The sequence below is a fragment of the Vulpes lagopus genome, chromosome 3 (genome assembly GCF_018345385.1).
Source record: "Vulpes lagopus strain Blue_001 chromosome 3, ASM1834538v1, whole genome shotgun sequence".
Taxonomy (NCBI): Eukaryota; Metazoa; Chordata; class Mammalia; order Carnivora; family Canidae; genus Vulpes; species Vulpes lagopus.
In genome coordinates, this window is record NC_054826.1 from 78,046,027 (window position 1) to 78,065,530 (window position 19,504).

A 19,504-nucleotide genomic window follows, 5' to 3' on the forward strand; every position below is an offset into this window, starting at 1 on the left:
AGACAAATACCATATGATTTCACTTATATATGGAATTTAAGAAACAAAATAGATGAACATAGGGGAAAGGAAGGAAAAATAAAGTGAAATTTGAGAGAGAGGCAAACCATAAGAGATGCTGAACTCCAGAAAACAAACTGAGGGTTGCTGGAGGGGAGGCCAGTTGGGAGATGAGGTAAGTGGGTGATGGGCATTAACGAGGGCACTATGTAATGAGCACTGGGTGCTATATGCAACTGATGAATCACTGAATACTATTTTGAAACTAATACAGTGTTAACTAAATTGAATTTAAGTAATTTTTTAAAAGAGTTAAGATTATACATTTTGTGTTTTTTAATCACAATTAAAAAATTCTTATTAAAAAGACAAGCTTTGGAAGAGATGTGGACAACCTGGAATCCTTATACACTGCTGGTGAGAGTGTAAAATGGTACAGGGACTTTGAAGATATAATTTTATAGTTTCTTAACAAAAGCATAAACTTCACCATATGAACACTGGGATTTTATATTTAGGATTTTACCCTGTAGAAATAAAATGTATGTTCATGAAAAGACATATACATGAATGTTCATAGCAGCATTGCTCACGATGGCTAAAAATTGGACACAATCCAAATGTCTATCAACTGGTGAATAGATAAACTGAAGGTATATCTGTACAATGGAATGTTATTATGTAATAAAAAGGAACAAACTACTGACACATACTACAAATATTTGAACATCAAAAACATTATGCCAAGTGAGAAAAGCCAGATGCAAAAGACTTACATATTGTATGATTCCATTATATGGAATGTCCAAAAAAAGTAAATGTCCATAACAGTATAAAGATTGAAATAAAGCAGATCAAATAAACCAGTTGCCCAGGCTTGGGAATGCATGTCCAGATGAACTATAAACAAGTAAAAAGGAACTTTTTGGGGGTGATGGAAAAGTTCTTAAACTGGATGGTAGTGATAGTTGTACTTGATAAAGCTCTTTTTGACTTTTTGAGGAAACTGCATACTCTTTTCCAGAGTGGCTACACCAGTTTGTATTCTCATTAAACTGGTGAATTGTATAGTATGTAAATTATACTTCAATAAGATAAATAATAAAAATAAAATTAAAAACACCATGCCCCACAGGTAGCAAACCATCTTGGAAATAGATTCTCCAGGATGTTCAAGCTGCCAGGGCAAGTGCTTCTTGGAACAAGGGTGAGCTATCTCAGCTGAGCTCTGACCAATATGAAGACTTGTGAGCAAAATAAATCCACATACATACACAAAACCACATCACAACTGAATCTCATATTAATATTAACGTACTAGTCACCCTGAAACAAAGCAAACTTTATATCTGGATTGAAGTTTCTCCTACCTTGAAGGAAAAGGAGGTAGGGTTAGGTAGTGTGAATGTTAGGTGTTATAACTACATAGCACCTCCAGCTTCATACCTTAAAAAAGAAAAGTCATTTTATCTTATCTTGCTGGTGTGTTAAAAAGCCACAGGCAAATGACAAGTTTAAAAACATTAAGCCTCTTGGAACAATTCGCAGGCATTTCTAACACAGAATGCTGGAGGGAGAGAGGGAGAATGAGCGAGGGAGAAATAAACAGAGGAACTGCAAGAGAGAAAATTCAGTATCAGAAGCAGGAAAACTACAAAATCGTCCCTGAATATGTCATGAAATGTTGTATTTCACAATCCCCTGGATTACTGTGTGGTTAGCATTTGGGCAGCCATAATATAACAGCCCTGAGTTCAGAGCCTAAAGGAGTAAAATTTAATAACAATTACATTACATAGACTTATGGGCACATAAGTGATCCAGTGAAGTGCCAAGGGTGGTGTTCATCCTGGGCACTGACTATATGGGGCTCACTGTAGAGAATTTAAGCATAATATAAAACTACCAGCAATTCTACACAATGTCAGTAATAAGATAACTCCTCCCCCCAAAATCTTTCATTGATCTAAGTTCTAAATCATCACTTCAGTTCCTCTTGAGGTTTTGTTTTTTTTAGTTTTTACATCTTTATTTTGATAGAATTTATGACCATAAAATTTCCCTGTTTAAAGTATATAATTCAATGGTTTTTAGCATATTCATAGCTGTATAGCCATCACTACAATCTAAGTTTAGAACATTTTATTAACCTGTTGGGTCTTAGTAATGCATATGTAAACTTATAATTGGCACATTTTTATTACGAATCCTTCAATATATTTGCATATTACATGGAAGTTAATTTGGAGAATTTTCAATTATGCTGTCGGTCTCTGACCCAGTGGAATTTAGTTACATGCATTAATTTTGAAAGTAAGTTCAAAATGATCTAAAATTGTTTTAGGTCGTTGGGCAGTTACTGCCTCAGGCCTCTGTAATTTACATATTTGTACATTTAAACAAGAGATTCAAGATAAGCAATGATAGATATAAGCAATTTTCTAAAGTTATCTTTTTTCTGGTAGGAAATTTTTAGATGAGCTACAAATGTTTGCATAATCAGATACAAAATATTTGTAAACAGCAAGAATCAGACTTTAATAATATCTGATGAAACAATAAGCTTTAAAATTATGCTTTGAAGATCTGCACATAGAAATTGAGGAGGAGGCTATATAACAACAAAATGTAAGGAAATAGGATATTTACATTTAAAAAAGTGGGGGGTGCCTGGGTGGCTCTCAGTTGGTTAAGCATCCAACTCAGGTCATGATCTCAAGGTTGTGAAATTAAGTTCTGGGTCAGGCTCTGCACTGGGTGTGGAGCCTGCTTAAGTCTCTTTCTCCCTCTCCCAATGACCCTCCCCCTCCCTCTAAGGAAAAAAAAGAATAAAAGTTCAAAGAAGAATGTCAGGAGAAATAATGAAAGATGCTGGTCTTACATTGCGAGAAGAAATTAAAAAGTCAGTATTTGAATTCTAAGCATTGGACACCTATTTTAAAATAATGGATCAAAAAGGTGCCAATATTTACTATTATTCATTTATTTTCTCAGACTTTCTTTTCCTTTCAACAACACAAATTTATTTCTCACAGTATTCCTGGGTCAGAAGTTCAGGCATGGGTGGGCTCAGCCCTCTGCTCAGTTTCATTCGGAAGAAATCAAGGTGATAGGTCATAATCTCATCTGAAGTTTAAGTATTCTTTGGAGGTCACTATCTGTTGGCAGACTTTACTTCCTTGATATTCTAGGACTGAGGTATTCAGCTCCTACAGTCAGCCTGGGATTTCTTGCTAGGAGGCTTTCTCTACAAATGGCAGGTTTCTTCAAGGCCAACAGCAGACTGTCTCAGATTTTTTTATAAGATGAAAAACTTTGGAAGCTTTTACTAAATTATAGAAAAAGTAATCTCTAGTAAAGATATCATTTTAATGAAAAATTTTCATTGTGGAGACATTTGAAGGTCTTTAGAATCATGGTATCTTGAAAATAAAGACATGAAGAGTATTGCAATTTCTGGAATTTTTTGTTAAATCTGATTTAAGACTGCCAAATTTATCCTCATGTTTAAGACTTTCCCTGACTTGTATGTCTGTTGCTTCGTGTGAAAGAAACTTTTCTGAGTTAAAATTATTAAAATATGTTGTTTGCTTTGAAGATAGATCAACAAACCTGGCTATTCAATCTACTGTATGTGAAGATATGAGGTCATTGACAAACTTTTCTAAGTTAACACTTGGAACCAGAAAATGTTAGTTATTTGTGTCACAGATCAATAGATAGGTACTTCCCCCCTGTTTCCAAAAAACATGCTAATGCAATAAAAAAAAGCATTGATGCTTTAGTTTTTAATTTTTACTGAAATACTTGAATTATTTTTATTTTTACCAACATGCTTCTATACATGAAGTTAAATAAAAGAAAATCTTCTTCATTAGCATTTATTTTCTGGCTATTAGTATTATTCATTTCTTTTTATAATACTGAAACAAGTTTGGTCATATAGAATGGGTATATATATATGTCAGATATGTAAGACATTTTACTGCTACATTGATCATCTTTGAAAATTACTCTTATGTTTGGTTTCTTTCTTTTTAAAAATCATATGTTATCATAAGTACAGATATACTAATGAGTTCCTAAGAATTACTCTGTTAGAACGTGGGGGGAAAACATGACTCACATCTGGTACTCACATGTACTTGCTTGTCAGATGCTAGTACAAGCAGTTCTCATGTTTGCTCGATTTAATCATCACAACAACCCCATGTAGTAGGTTTTATTAGCTTCATTTTACAGATGAGGTTAAGAGAAGTTTAGCAAAGTAAACAAGGTTTACCAATGTGATTTTTAACTAGTGAGGTTGCATCCAGATCAGCCTCCAAGACGTGGTATTATCCTGCAGGTGCATAGCACCCAACTGGGAATTTAGAACACATAAATGAAGATAAAAAGATAAAATAATATAAATAAATATAAAAAGATAAAATAATATGAATAATATATGCCACCTACCCATAAAGACATGCCCAAGACTTTTATTGGATCAAGAAAAGGATTTTTACAGTTGAAAAGACTGTGGGAAAAGGACAGAGCAGAGCCTCTAAGGGATTATTTTGATACAGAGCTATAAAAGAAATCTGTATGAGAAAATGTGCAAAGTTGGGTCTCCTCCTGGCCTGTCGGGACTAAGGGCTGAATGTAATTGATTTAGAGGGACCTACTTAGAAAAGAAAGTTCATGTCCTTTTGGTCTACCTACATAATTAAGACAAAATTGTACTATTTCCAGTCATCTTTAAGTTTTGGCTTGGATTTCAGAGGCTAATGCCACTGTATTCAATGTAACAAATATTTAGAACACAGTAGCTATGGATAAAGCTTTTGATTCTTCCTAAAACTTTATGATTTTTAATTACCATATATATATGCATATACACACAAATATAAATTTTTCCACAAAAGGTAGCTATGACTAAAGCATATACATACTCTTTAAAATGTGCTTTTTTATGTAACATGTTATAGACATATATTGTCTATAATATAGAGTATTAATGATTTCATTTTATTTTATTTTAGCCAAATGCTATAATATATTCAATCCGAACACTATTTTTTAATCTTAAGTTGTTGTTTCTTTTGGTTTGCTATAACAAACAGTGCATCATACAGTAACATTAAAACTAAATCCTTTGATTATATCTTATTATTTCTGAATAAATCTATCAGGTAAATTCCTAGAGATGGAAGTTCTGGGTCAAATTGTATATTCATTTTTTAATTTTTAAAAACAGTGCCCAAATCTCCTTCATAGCAATTGACACTGATGGTTTTCAACATAACTGGAACCAAATTATTTTCTTGTAGAAACGAAAGATTGATCCATTAATGCTTTGTACTGTCTGCTGATTCCAACAAAACAGCTCACCATAAAAATGCATTTGATTCACTTCATCTCATATTGCTAAATCCTGCACTATGTGCAAAGCGTAACTTAAAATAGTGAGCAAGAAAATGGACAGTAAGAGGGAGAATTGGAGACATACTACAAACACTAGAGAACAAAAAATCCTACTGCACCCAAACACCCATTTTCAGACAGGTGGAAAGTGCAGGGAAGTCTTAAAAGGAGGTCTTTTGTGTTCTTCCGGAGGGCCCTCTCAAAGCCTTGAGAAGTCTGGGACAGGATGGTCAGGCTTGGGTAAATTCACTGGAAAAATGAACACAACCAAGGTGATTAGCTAAGAAAAAGTTTGGGTAGCTAGAGATGGAGAGGAGGGCAAAGGCCTTGCAAGAGAACCAGGAAGTAAGAGGGTTTGGGTTTCTTGGAGGACAGAGGGAAATTATCTTGGGGAAAAAGGTACTTTAGAGGTCAGGAAAAGGGAAGTAGTTTATATAGGAAAAGGTGCCAGGGCAGGGAGGGACAGGGGAGCAAAGACGAAGTTTGTTGAAGTTTTGTTACAGCTTCTTTCCTGTTATTATCTTTCAAGTTTTGACTTTTGAAAGCCATTTTAATGGATCCCTAACACCTAGACTCATATCATCCCTATTTTATTTCCATTGTGACACAGGCCAAAACATGCCAAAACATCTGCTCTGCTTCTCACTTCTTCCTATCTCTGCACAAATGGTTATTGCAAACCTGGACAGATGGTTAGTTATCTCGTTTGTGAATCATAATTCTTATCCCTGCATCCATTCCCTATCTCAATAGACAGAATACATTATATAGGGTGAATTGATCATCTGGATGCTGGCTAAGGTTTGCTTTGCTGAATAAAACTCAGAGCACTTTCCAATTCCAATTCTTTTATCATGACCTACATGAAAAAAATTCTGCTTATATATCAAACTTAAGAAGAAAATATAGATGGGATGCCAGATGGAAGCAAAAATGCAGTAGTTTTTTAAAAGTTTCAGTAGTTTTATAAAGTTGTAGACTGGAAGTTTGGAAAAGATGTCAAGGGTCACTTTGTCTCACCCTTCAACAAATACAGAAGTCCCAAGGCACTGACCTGCATAACAAGCAACTCTGTTAGAATCTCTATTAGAGGCTTGAACAAAACACTATGGAATGACAGAGGAGGGAGTAATGGAAGGTGCAAATGGGAGACCACAATGTAGCATCCACATTCACAGTTAAATAAATATTTGACTGTGTTTTAAAGGATGATTATATATTTGACAAGTGAAGAAATGGGAAAGGAATTTTACAAGGTTTTGATTTCAGGGATTTTGGGGGAATCAGAGAAAGGCAAATTTGTCTGGAGGTCTTAAATTCCTTGCTTTCTGTGGTGGACAGACTTATAACAGCTCCCAAAGACCCCCATCTCCTAGTACTTATGCCTCTGTGAAATCTCTTCCCCTTGATTGTGAGTGGGTCCTGTGACTTGCTTCTAACCAATAGAATACTGCAAATGTAACAGCATGTCACTTCTATAATTATATTACATGAGGTGTAACACCCATCTTGCTGTCATTTATGAAGCAAAGGTCATGTTGTGGACATCTATGGGACAAAGGAATTGAGGGTGTCTTTTGGCCAACAACTACCCAGGAACCGAAGATACCCTCTGCTGTCAGCTAGAAACTGAGGCTCTCAGTCCACAAGCTACAAGAACTGATATCTGCTAACAATCTTCAGAGTTTGGAACAGATCCTTCCCCAGTCAAGCCAGGAGATGAGACCACAACCTGGTCAACACCTTGGTTTCAGCCTCATGAGACCCTCAAGTAAAGCCGTGCTTGGATTCATGACCCACAGAATTGTGAGAGAATAAAGATGTGTTGTTTTAAGCTGCTAAACTTCTGGTAATATTCCTTGTGCAGCAACAGATAACTAATACACTCCCCTTGTGTCTTTTCTCTCCCTATTCCTTTTTTCTCTCACTTTTATTTTATCTTGAAGTATCTTCTTTCTTCACTCTCTTCTTTCTCTTCCCTCTGTTGTAGAGAGAAACTATGGACTTTTCAGCCAGACTTCATCCAAAATGTTCTCTCTCCTTTTGAAATACAGCAGATAATAATTTTAGCATTCATCTTTGTCTGGGATTGAGTGAAAAATGGAATTGTGTGCAACAGCTCTGATTTTTTTTATTATTATTTATTTATTTATTTATTTATTTATTTATTTTTTTAGCTCTGATTTTTAGAGTCAGAGAGACTTGGGTTTGAATCTTGACCTGTCTGATTATGTGAATGTGCGCAAATTATTTAACCATTCTGAGCTTTGCTTACAGTGAAATGTGTACAAAAGCAATGAACCAGAGTGGAAGCCATAAATTTCAGGAATTTGTAATTAAGCTGCTTTTTCTACAGGCAACTCTAAATAGTGTGCTCTGAACTGATTTAGGAATCAGGATCAGTGGCTAATCTCTCTAGCAATGCCAGCTAATGTTAACTAGTGTAAATATTAAGAGTCCTGAATCTAAAGGAGCCATTCATTCTTACGTCATCTGGGAAAAATACCATTAAGTATTAAAATCAAATTCCTGGTTAGTTCTTCTAAGAAAATTTACTTATTTATTTGAGGAAGATTTCACTTATTTCATTCAACCTATTGAAATAATGAGATTTCAATTTTGCTTTTATTTGACCTTTATATTGCTTTAAACAGAGAATTGACCCAATTTTAGCAGGCTTTGATGGAACGACCCATTTAAAGACTATTCCTAGTACCTTTTGTGGACAAAACAAATTTGAAAAAAATTTACCTATTCTAAAAATGAGACAATATGTTTAGAGGAAAGCAGCTGAATTAGGGGAAAAAATACATTCCTCATACTTTTCAAGAGAAGAGAAAACAGAACACAAATTGGCCATGTTCCTGCCCCCAATAGATGCACACCAAGAGATGAAAGGCAGTTTAAAGTCCAGGTGCCCCAGTATGTCCAAGTCTACACCTCAGGGCTGACAGTCCCTGTTCCTGACTAGTGGAGAGAACCCAAGGTATAAAATACCTGGTAACGAAAATAAGTCAGAATTGAAAGGAAAGGAACTAAGGAGATTAGGAGAAATGTATTTTTGAAGAAACTTCACCTTCCTTTCTCTACTCAATCACTCTCAAGGCCTGCATAAGTGATCCAAGGCCATCTAGAAACTGGACAGTCTATGTGCTGGGCATTTCTCTCATGAAAGATTCAGCGCTTTTTATGTCTTAGTCTTATAAAGGTTATCTGGAGAAAATGAGCTTGGTGGAGATAAGTATAGAGAGAAAAGTAAGTGCTAGCTAGATATGAGTAGTAGAAAAGGGAAGGAAAAAAAGGAGTTTATCTAGTAGGAGAGGGTGAAACAAAGCTTTGTAAAGCAATGCAAAAACTAAAATAGAAATAGTAGAGACCTTTTTATGATAATTTCTTTGTACTGTAATATTGGAACAGGATTGTGGAGACCTTGTAATTAGATCATAGGGACCTGGGTAGGAGAGCAGAGTTTGGGGGAAGACCCAAGAAAGCTGTGGCAGCACTTGAAGTATCTGCACTTGAAGCACATCTCTGAGCAGTGGGCACTCATCTCCTTCCTGGTTCAGAAGAATTTCAATAATTTAACATCTGGAATGCATTGGGCCAAATTTCCTTCATCAGTCTTTTATCTCTCTTTTGAGCTGCCTGGAAAGAAGTACTTACATGTTATCACTACTTTTTATGTCAAACAACACACACAAACACACAAACACACACATGTCTTAAAGAAATATGCTATGTGCTGAATCTTCCCAAATGTACAAACTCCAGAACCAAAGCCATACCATATATAACAAAGGAAAACAACCAGTACTCTTTTAGGAGCACAGACTCATCATAGATAAGAGCATGGAAATCATCCAACTCCAGATCATAGAATCCTAAGGGCTCCTCTGTAGTCCTCCATTTGAAACCCTCCATTAGTATGTGTACTGTGTGTGTCCCTGACTCCAGTGTTGTCACTGGGCTCGGTGCCAAGCCGCTGCTGCATTCAGTGCCCATAGGAGAGTTGCTTCCTCAGGGCACTTGTTATGGGCAACAAGCCCTGCCGCTGCTACTTTCACCAGACTTCCCAAAACGAACAACCATTCATACCCTGAATCTCTACATCACTTCAATGGCACTGTGCTTTCTGGGGCGCTGCGCCCTGAGGTTACACTGTGCGTGGTGCAAGAAACTGTGGAGTATATCTCCATCTTTTCCGAAAGGCTCAGACATGGTCTTATTTCCCAGATTTAGGGGGATTCTATATGACCAATCTCTCCATAATTGCCCCCAAACTTGGCTCACTCTATCTCCTTTCCTCTCCTCCTTTTTTCAGGCCTTTCAAATCCGTCATTCCCAGGGCTTCGCTTATTCTTATTGCTGGGGTTATCAGATGGCCAGGGATTTTCAGATTCTGAAACAGGACAAACAAGGGAGAAGCAGCATGCTCTGTACTCTGGTCTTATGGTGGAGTACCTGAAAGAAAGTTAACATTTTGGACTGTTAAAATTAGCCTCTTGTCAAGTTATATGGTGACAAATAGTAGCTACATTTGTGGTGAGCATAGCGTAACCATAGCATAGTATAGAGTTCTGGAATCACTATGTTGTACACCTGAAACCAATGTAATATGAACTATACTTAAAAAATTAGCCTCCTGGGATCCCTGGGTGGCGCAGCGGTTTGGCGCCTGCCTTTGGCCCAGGGCGCGATCCTGGAGACCCGGGATCGAATCCCACGTCGGGCTCCCGGTGCATGGAGCCTGCTTCTCCCTCCGCCTGTGTCTCTGCCTCTCTCTTTCTCTGTGACTATCATAAATAAATAAAAAATTTAAAAAAAAAATAAAATAAAAAAAAAAAATTAGCCTCCTATCTATCTCCTTCTTGGCTTTTATTTACATTACCATGGCTTCTCTCTCTTCTCATGGCCCTAATACAATACATACCAGGATTCAAAAAGGAAATGTGTGAGAAAAATTTGCCCTACCATGCCTTGCGTCACTATGTCTTCTAGAATTTAAGAAAACTATACTATTCCTTCATTTTACATTAGAAGAATTTCCCCCCGTCCCTTTCCTCACCTCCAATACTCTCAAGCAAACTTTGGGAGTGAGCACATGGGGAGAGTGGAGACTTGGCTCAATGAAGAATGTGAGCAGAAAATCATGTGTTACTTAAAATTATTCCTTTCTAGTGATGACCAAGTCTTTGGTACTACATCAGGCTTGTCTGCTTCTCTTTCACTCTTTAAATTGTGGCATATCTTACACATATGGAAAAGTCAAAATTATATAAAGACTCTCAACCCAGATATAATGTCCACCACTCAGATATAATGAATATTTATATTTTGCAATATTTATTATTAAAAATAAAGTCCCCCCCCCCCAAAAAAAACACCTAAAAATAAAGTTAGACATCTCATTCCCCTACTTCTTTCTGGAGAGATAGCTCCTATGTTGAAGTTTTATGTGACTCAGTTGCATGTTTTTACAACTTGGTCACACATTTGTGAATACATAACTGTATAGAACATTAGATATATAACTATATCAATATCAAAATATTAGTTATATATAACATTGGCTTGTATATCATATTGGTTTGTGTCTTAAAATTGTACATGAATGGTATCACACTTTATCAATCAATAATTTCCTTTCTTTGCTCAAGAAAAAATGTTTTAGAGCATTATCAATTTTGATGCATATACAATTTAAATAATTTCAATTTCTGTGTAAATATACCACAACTTACCCATTAGCTCATGTCCATGGGCATTTAGATTGTTTCAGTTTTTTTGCCATTACTGTGTCTCTGATGGATATTGCTTTTTGGATCTTACAATTAAGCAGTTTTTCTGGGTTAATTCTAGAAGTGAAATTGCTGGGTCATAGAATATACACATCTTTAACCTCACTCAATATTGCCAAATTACTCTAAACTTTTGTGCCAACTTTTACTCCCTCATTCTCTCCAAACATTTAGTATTGCCAGTCTTTTTTGATAATCAGATGAGTGTCAAGTTATTATTTTAAAATCTGAATTTCTCTGATTATTCAAGAGATTGAGCATCTTCTACCTGATTATTGATCATTTTGGGGGGTCCTTGTGTATGACTTGCCTTTTTACATTTTTTGGTTAATTTTAACAATATTTGTTCTCCCAATCCATGAGCATGGAATGTCTTTCCATTTCTTTGTGTCATCTTCAATTTCTTTCATCAGTGTTTTAGAGTTTTCAGAGTACAGATCTTCTACCTCTTTGGTTAGGTTTATTCCTAGGTATCTTATGGGTTTTGGTGCAATTGTAAATGATATTGGGTCCTTGATTTCTCTTTCTGCTTTTTCATTATTGGTATAGAAATGCAACAAATTTCTGTACATTGATTATGTATCCTGAGACTTTTCTGAATTCCTGTGTCAATTCTAGCAATATTTTGGTGGAATCTTTTGAGTTTCCTATACAGAGTATCATGTCATCTGCAAATAGTGAAGTTTTACTTCTTCCTTACTGATCTGGATGCCTTTTTGCTGTCTGATTGCTGAGGCTAGGACTTCCAGTGCTGTGTTAATAACAGTGGTGAGAGTAGACATCCCTGTCTTGTTCCTGATCATTGAGGAAAAGCTTAGTTTTTCTCCATTGAGACTGATATTAGCTGCGGGTTTTTCATATATGGCCTTTATTATGTTGAAGGATATTCCCTCTAAATCTTCTTTGTTGAGGTTTTTTTTTTTATCACGAATGGATGTTGTGCTTTGTCACATGCATTTTCTGCATCTGTTGAGAGGATCATACAGCTCTTATCCTTTCTTTTATTAATGCAGTGTATCATTTGATTGATTCATGGATATTGAACCACCTTTGCAGCCCAGGAAGGAATCCCACTTGGTTGTAGTGAATGATTTTCTTAATGTACCATTGACTTCGATTTGATAGTATTTTGTTGAGAATTTTTGAATCCGTGTTCCTCAGAAATATTGGTCTTAGTTCTCTTTTCTAATGGAGTCTTTGATTTCAGAATCAGGGTGATGCTGGCCTAAGAGAATGAGTTTGGAAGTTTTCCTTCCATTTCCATTTTTTGGAATAGTTTGAGAAAATAGATATTTGCTCTTCATTAAATGCTTGGTAGAGGGGTGTCTGGGTGGTACACTGGATTAAGTGACTGATTCTTAATTTCAGCTCAGATTTTAATCTCAGGGTTCTAAGATTGAACCCCTTGTCAGGCTCTGCACTCAGCAGGGAGTTTGCTTAAAAGATTCTCTCTCCTTCTTGCTCCACCCATCCTCCTTGTGCTTGCTCACATGCAGGTGCACTCTCTCTCTCTCTCTCTCTCAAATAAAGTAACACATCTTTAAGAAAAAAAATTAATGTTTTGTAGAATTCCCTTGTGAAGCTGTCTGGCCCTGGACTTTTATTCATTGGGAGATTTTTGATTACTGATTCAATTTCTTTGCTAGTTATCAGTCTGTTCAAATTTTCTATTTCTTCCTGTTTCAGTTTTGGTAGTTTATATGTTTCTAGGAATTTTTTCATTTCTTCTAGATTGTCCAATTTGTTGGCATATAATTTTTCATAGTATTCTCTTATGATTATTTCTATTTTTGTGGTGATGGTTGTTATTTCTCTTCTCACATTTGTGATTTTATGTATTGGGGTCTTTCTCTTACCTTTTTATAGGTCTGGCTGGAGGGTTTATGCATTTTATTAATTTTTTCAAAGAATCAGCTCTTGGTTTCTTTGATCTGTTCTACTGGTTTTTTTTTTGTTTGTTTGTTTTTGTTTTTAGTTTCTATGTCATTTATTTCTGCTTTAGTCTTTATTATTTCCCTTCTTCCTGCTGGCTCTAGGCTTCATTTGTTGTTCTTTTACCAGCTGATACAGTTGTAAGATTAGGTTGTATATTTGAGATTTTTCCTGCTTCTTGAGGAAAAGAATTGCTCTGTACTTTCGCTCTGTACTTTCTTCTTATGACCACTTTTGCTGCATCCCAAAGGTTTTGAACCATTGTGTTTTCATTTTCATTGAAATTAAATGTCAAGTTTCCATGTATTTTTAAATTTCTTCTTTGAATTACTGGTTGAAAAAAAAATAAAAAAAATGAATTCCTGGTTGACCCGTTAATTCTTTAGTAGCATGTTGTTTAACGTCAACATATTTGTGATCTTTCCAATTTTTTTTCCTGTGGTTGACTTCATGTTTCATGTAGTATGGTGTGAAAATATGCATGGTATCATCTCAGTCTTTTTGTACTTGTTGAGGCCTGATTTGTAACCCAGTATGCAATCAATTCTGGAGAATGTCCCACAGGCACTTGAGAAAAATGTGTATTTTGTTGCTTTAGGATGAAATGTTCTGAATATATATGTGAAGTCCATCTGGTCCAGTGTGTCATTCAAAGCCAATGTTTCCTTGTTGATTTTTTTGCTTAATCTGTCCATTGTGGTATGTAGCATGTTAAAGTCCCCTATTACTATTGTATTATTATCAATGAGTTCCTTTATTTGTTATTGTTTTTTATATTTGGGTGCTCCCATGTTGGGGACATAAATACTTACAGTTGTTAGATCTTCTTGTTGGATAGTGCCCTTTATTATAATATTGTGCCCTTCTTCATCTCTTATTAGAGCCTTTGGTTTAAAATCTAGTTTTTGGAGATAAGTATTGCTACTTTGGCTTTCTTTTGACGTCCATTTGCATGATAAAAGTTTCACCATATCTCATCTTCAATCTGCAAGTGTCTTTGGGCCTTAAATGAGTCTCTTGTCAGCAGCACACAGATGAGTTTTATTTTTAATACAATCTGACACCCCATGTCTTTTGGTTTGAGCATTTAGTCCATTTACATTCAGAGTAATTATTGATAGATCTGTAGTTAGTGCCATTTTATTACTTGTTAAGTCATTGTTTCTGGAGATTTCTTTGTTCCTTTTTAGTCTTTGTCTCTTTTAGTCTTTCTTTCCTACTCAAAGAGTCTCCTTTAATTTTTCTTGCAGGGCTGGTTTAGTGGTCATGAACTCTTTTAGCTTTTGTTTGGGAAATTCTTTACCTTTTCTTGTATTCTGAATGACAGCCTCACTGGATAGAATATTCTTGGCTGCAAATTTTCCCCATTCAGCACAATGAATATATCATGCCTTTCTCTTCCAGCTTGCTTAGTTTCTGTGGAAAGATCTGCAGCTAGCCTAATGATCTTCCCTTGTAAGTAGGGACTTCTTTTGTCTTGCTATCACTGTATTTTGCAAATTTAAATACAGGATATCTTGAATCAAAATACAGGATATTTTGATCCAAGTTCCCTGGATTTATATGTCAGTTTCCTTCCCCAGGTTAGGGAAGCTTTCAGCTATTATTTCCTCAAATAAACCTGCTCTCTTCTCTCTCTTCTTCTGGGTCTTCTATGATATGAAGAGTTCCCAAAGTCTGCTCTCATGATCCATAATTCTTCTCTTTTTTGTCCAGCTTCATTATTTTCCATAATTCGAAATCTTCTATATCACTTATTTGTTCTTCTGCTTTTCTCATGCTTGTGGTCAGTGCATCCAGTCTGTTTCAGATCTCAGTTACTACATTTTCAAATTTCTGCCTGGTTGCTTTTTTAACTTTTTTGTCTCCATAGTAAGGGTCTCCCTGAGGTCTTCCATGTGTTTCTCAAGCCCAGTGAGTATCCTTAGGATTGTTGCTTTAAATTCTCCATCAGGCATATTACTTGTATCTGTTTTGATTAGATCTCTAGCTGTGACCACTTCTTGCTCTTTTTGGATGACTCTTCTGCTTTGGCATTTTGTCTAGGTCTCTGCCTTCTTTTGTGTCAGGGAAGTTTGTTATGTTTCCCGCTCCAGAAAGTAATGACTTTACAAAGAGGTCATATAATGTCCAGGGAGTGGAGCTTCAGAAATTGGGCCTGGTGTGTGCTGCATGCATACTGCTGCTGTTTTGGCTGCTATATCCCTCAGGTCAGTCATCTTCAGAGGTTATTCTTGCTTGCAGTGGGCAGTTCTGGGGCCTTGACTAGAGTTTGGTGAGTTTTAACTAGGTGTGGTCTGGTCTGATTGTTAAATGAGCCCTGATGCTACTTTCACACGAACCGAAGCCTTGTAGAACTCTATGGTTGGTAGACATGGTGTATGCAAATGTTTGTGCTGGTCTCCTGGGGAAGGAAGCTGCCACCCTGGTCTTTAGGCACACTTGCCTGAGAAAAGCAGTACCAGTAGAGCAAAGGGGGGTGGGACTTGGTGTAAGCAGGTGAGGCAGCCAGTATTGGCTTTGTGATGTTTATTGAAGTTGGTTTATGCTGAGGGCTAGGGGAGGGAAATGACACCAGCCAGCTCCTTTGTCCCCAGAGAGGGGACCTCATGCTTGCTCTCTCAGGGAAGCACTCCCAGAGGAGAGAATAATTTCCCCCTTGTATATCCCAAATATTTTTATGATCACTGTCTGTCTCTGGGTTGCTTGTCTGCCTGGATCAGCACAGTGTACTTTGGGCTCTATCCCAGCCAAGCCTGCTGAATTTCAAAACTCCAGGCTTTAGAGATTTGCTGTGGTCAGGGTCCTGGGCTGATTTTCTAGGGTAGGGTCTTGCCATGCTGGGACTGATGCAAGTTTGATTGAGAAGGGCAGTGGCATCAAGATATAGGGGTTTGGGATATGGAGCAAAGCAGGCTAAATAGCCAGAATCCAGGTTACCTGCCCTTAGCAGGTGTCTCTGTGCCCATGCTGAGGGTCAGAGGAGGGAAATGGCACACACCTTCTGGCTCTTTTGTTCCAGAAGAGGGTACTCTATGACTGCCACATCTCCTAGATGTGCTCCAAGAAGAGCTAGTAATCTCTCCTCTCATGCTTTAAGCTATTCTCAGATAGTACCATCTGCCCCAAGGTTGCTTTGTGTGCCTTCTCTCCAGGAGCAGGACAGCACTCTCAGGGCTCTATCCCAGCCAAGCTTGCTGACCTCTAAATATCTAGTCTTTGAGCCAGTTGGTTGCAAAAACTCACAAAAATCAGCCCCTCTTGATTTCTCAGCCAGTGGCTTTGGGGGAGTGTTTTCCTTGTACATACCCCTGTGTATCCTACTCTTTCACCTTTCTCTGTCACCAGAGCTATCTTCCTTCTGCAGTACCTGAGATCTGTTTCTCCCTCAAACGATGTCTCTGCACTTCCTACCATCCTTGATGTGGCCTTTTCTCTCCCTCTACTTGTGCAGTTTGTTTTGTCAGTTCTCAGGTCAATTTCTTGGGTATTCAGAATGATGTAATAGGTAATCTAGCTGTGTTCAAGGGAGGAGGCAAGTCTAGGGTCCTCCTACTATGCCACCATCTTAGTTGCCAATCACACATCTCTTAACTAAAATAAGTTCATTTAATATAAAAATATTAAATGCAAGAATTAATACCTTATCTGAAAAAGGCAGGTGTTCCTCACATCTGAAGATGTGATTCCATGTTACCAAATTATTCAAATGAAGAAGAAATCCATCTTATTACATAAAATCTTCTGATTTTTCAATGTTAGCTTAAAGAGACAAACAGAAACTGCCAATTGTTCTTTTGGTCATGGGTCTACCAGTGTTCAGTCTTTGTGTTAGTAGATACTGGGGAAAAAAATAAGTTTTTTCCCTTATTGTCTCCTCCCTCCAGTGCCAGCCAATGGTTCCTACAGCTCAGTGTCCCCTACTCTTATTCTTGCATCCTCAGCCACTGATAATGCCACTTATGACTTACCTGGACTGTGAACTCCTTAAGAGCATCCCTTCTTATTACATCCCCTCTCCACTTACCCCTGTCTACCATAGTTTCTGGTACTTAATAGGTGTTATGCTTTATTTGTTGATTGCTTCACTCACTCAACAAATATTAGATAGCAGAGAAATAGAAAAGACTTTATAGCCTAAATGAAAACGCTTAGTATAATAAGTACTTGGACAGGGATCCCTGGGTGGCTCAGCGGTTTGGCACCTGCCTTTGGCCCAGGGTGTGATCCTGGAGTCCTGAGATCGAGTCCTGTGTTAGGCTCCCGGGGTGGGGCCTGCTTCTCCCTCTGCCTGTGTCTCTGCCTCCCTCCCTCTCTCTCTATCATGAATAAATAAATAAAATCTTAAAAAAAATAAGTACTTGGGCAAAAAAATAAGCATAGTCCTGCAGGCTGCAAATGAAGGAGTAGAGATGGTCCCCAGATGATGCAATATCTGAAGTAATTCTTTGATTCTTGAAGAAATTGGTTTATCCAGAAAAAAAGAAAAAAGGTGTGGGGAGGCATTCGAAGAAGAGAGAGCTCATTCCAAGAGAGAGTTTGGTATGGGAGCTGAATTAGACTGGAATAGCTGACTCCAGAGCATGAGTAGGGAATGATGAATGATGGTGCCAGAAGATATTCAGGGTGGGTCAAGAAGAACTACATTGAATAATTTCATCTGAGACCAGCACACAATGCAAACTAATCCCTCTTCACTTTTTTTTTTCAATGGGGTTTTCTCCCCCAGTCTGTAATTTCTTTCTTCTAATTCTCTGACTGGGAAAATCTCACTTATCCTTCATCTACCAGTTCAAATGCCAGTTTTCCTGTAAAGATGGTTTCTCTAGCCCTCATGAACAGGATTTGGATTGATTAAACCACTGTACTTTGCACATACTTATATTTTAGCTTTATTTCCTTTTACAGTTTGTATTATTATTAGTTTTTCAGCTAAGCTGGAATCATTTTATGTTTTTAGAATTTACTGTTTTTACATTCATATTGGTATCCAAAGCATTTGTAAGATATTTCATATTTATTCCTTGAATATGTAGATTGTCATTGGCTTCTCAGAAGAAATAGCATTTTAGGTGGATGTTGAGAATAAGTGACATTAGACACATACACGAAAGAAAAGAGAGGGCATATCATGCAAATGGAATAAGAGCAAAGATATTTCTTTTCTTTTCTTTTTCTTTTTAAAGATTTTATTTTAGAGAGAAACAGCTCTAGCTGAGTGAGGAACAGAGGGAGAAGGACAAGTAGACTCTGAGCTGAGCATGGCCCAGCCCAGGGCCTGATCCCATGACCCTGAGATCACGACTTGAGCTGAAATCAAGAGTTGGACACTCAACCAAATGAACCACTCAGGTACCCCAGGAGCAAAGATATTTCTTAAGTCATTTGGGTTAAAATGATTGCCTAAGTGATTAGTGAAGATAAAGAAAATATGATGGCATTTGCAAAAAAGGAAGGCTGTCATGAAATTCCATTTCACACTGAGTTCTTTGGCTGCTTTGATCTACATTCAAACATTTCTGAAGAAGTAAAGCTATTGGTTTATGCTAGTGCAGTTGAACAGGCAACTATGACAGGTCTTTCTTTCCTTACTGTGTGTATTTTATTTTATTTTATTTTTTAAATATTTTGTTTATTTATTCATAGAGACACAAAGAGAGAGGGGCAGAGACACAGACAGAGGGAGAAGCAGGCTCCATGCAGGAAGCCTGACGTGGGACTCAATCCCCGGTCTCCAGGATTACACCCCAGGCTGCAGGTGGCACTAAACTGCTATGCTACCAGGGCTGCCCTATGTGTATTTTATTTTATTTTATTTTATTTATTTTTTTTGTGGTGAAAAAATTTATATTTAGATTTATAGCCGGCTGGACTCAGTTTAGATGATCCCAATTTTGTTGGCAACATCCAAAGCATCATAGTTAGGAGCCAGTCAAACATATGCTTTCTTCTCTCCATCAGGCCTGATCAAGGTGTTGACCTTGGCCACATCGATGTCATAGAGCTTCTTCACAAAAATATGGAACGCTTCACGAATTTGCGTGTCATCCTTGCGCAGGGGCCATGCTAATCTTCTCTGTATCGTTCCAATTTTAGTATATGTGCTGCCGAAGCGAGCACCCTATGTGTATTTTAATACCTAGTTCATGTTTGACTTTCTCCATGCAGTCTTTTCCAATTGAAACACGAGGGTCTCTTTTCTCTCTTCAACCCCTCTGGACTTTCTGCTGGTACATTTTCCAATACAATTTATAACCCCTAAAGGCTTCTTTTGTGATTGCACACTTTATACTTTGATTTAGATCTATAGTGACTTTTTTGGCATGTGGTTGTTATTGTAAGACATCATATTTACCACCTATATGAAT

General features: G+C 37.1%; 1 non-coding gene across 1 annotated transcript; it reads right to left on the reverse strand.

The window, feature by feature from the left end:
• Positions 1-19,149: 19,149 nt before the first annotated feature.
• On the reverse strand, positions 19,150-19,256 carry LOC121488421. Its single transcript, XR_005987050.1, has one exon. It is a non-coding gene; the product is annotated as a U6 spliceosomal RNA (small nuclear RNA).
• Positions 19,257-19,504: the final 248 nt, after the last annotated feature.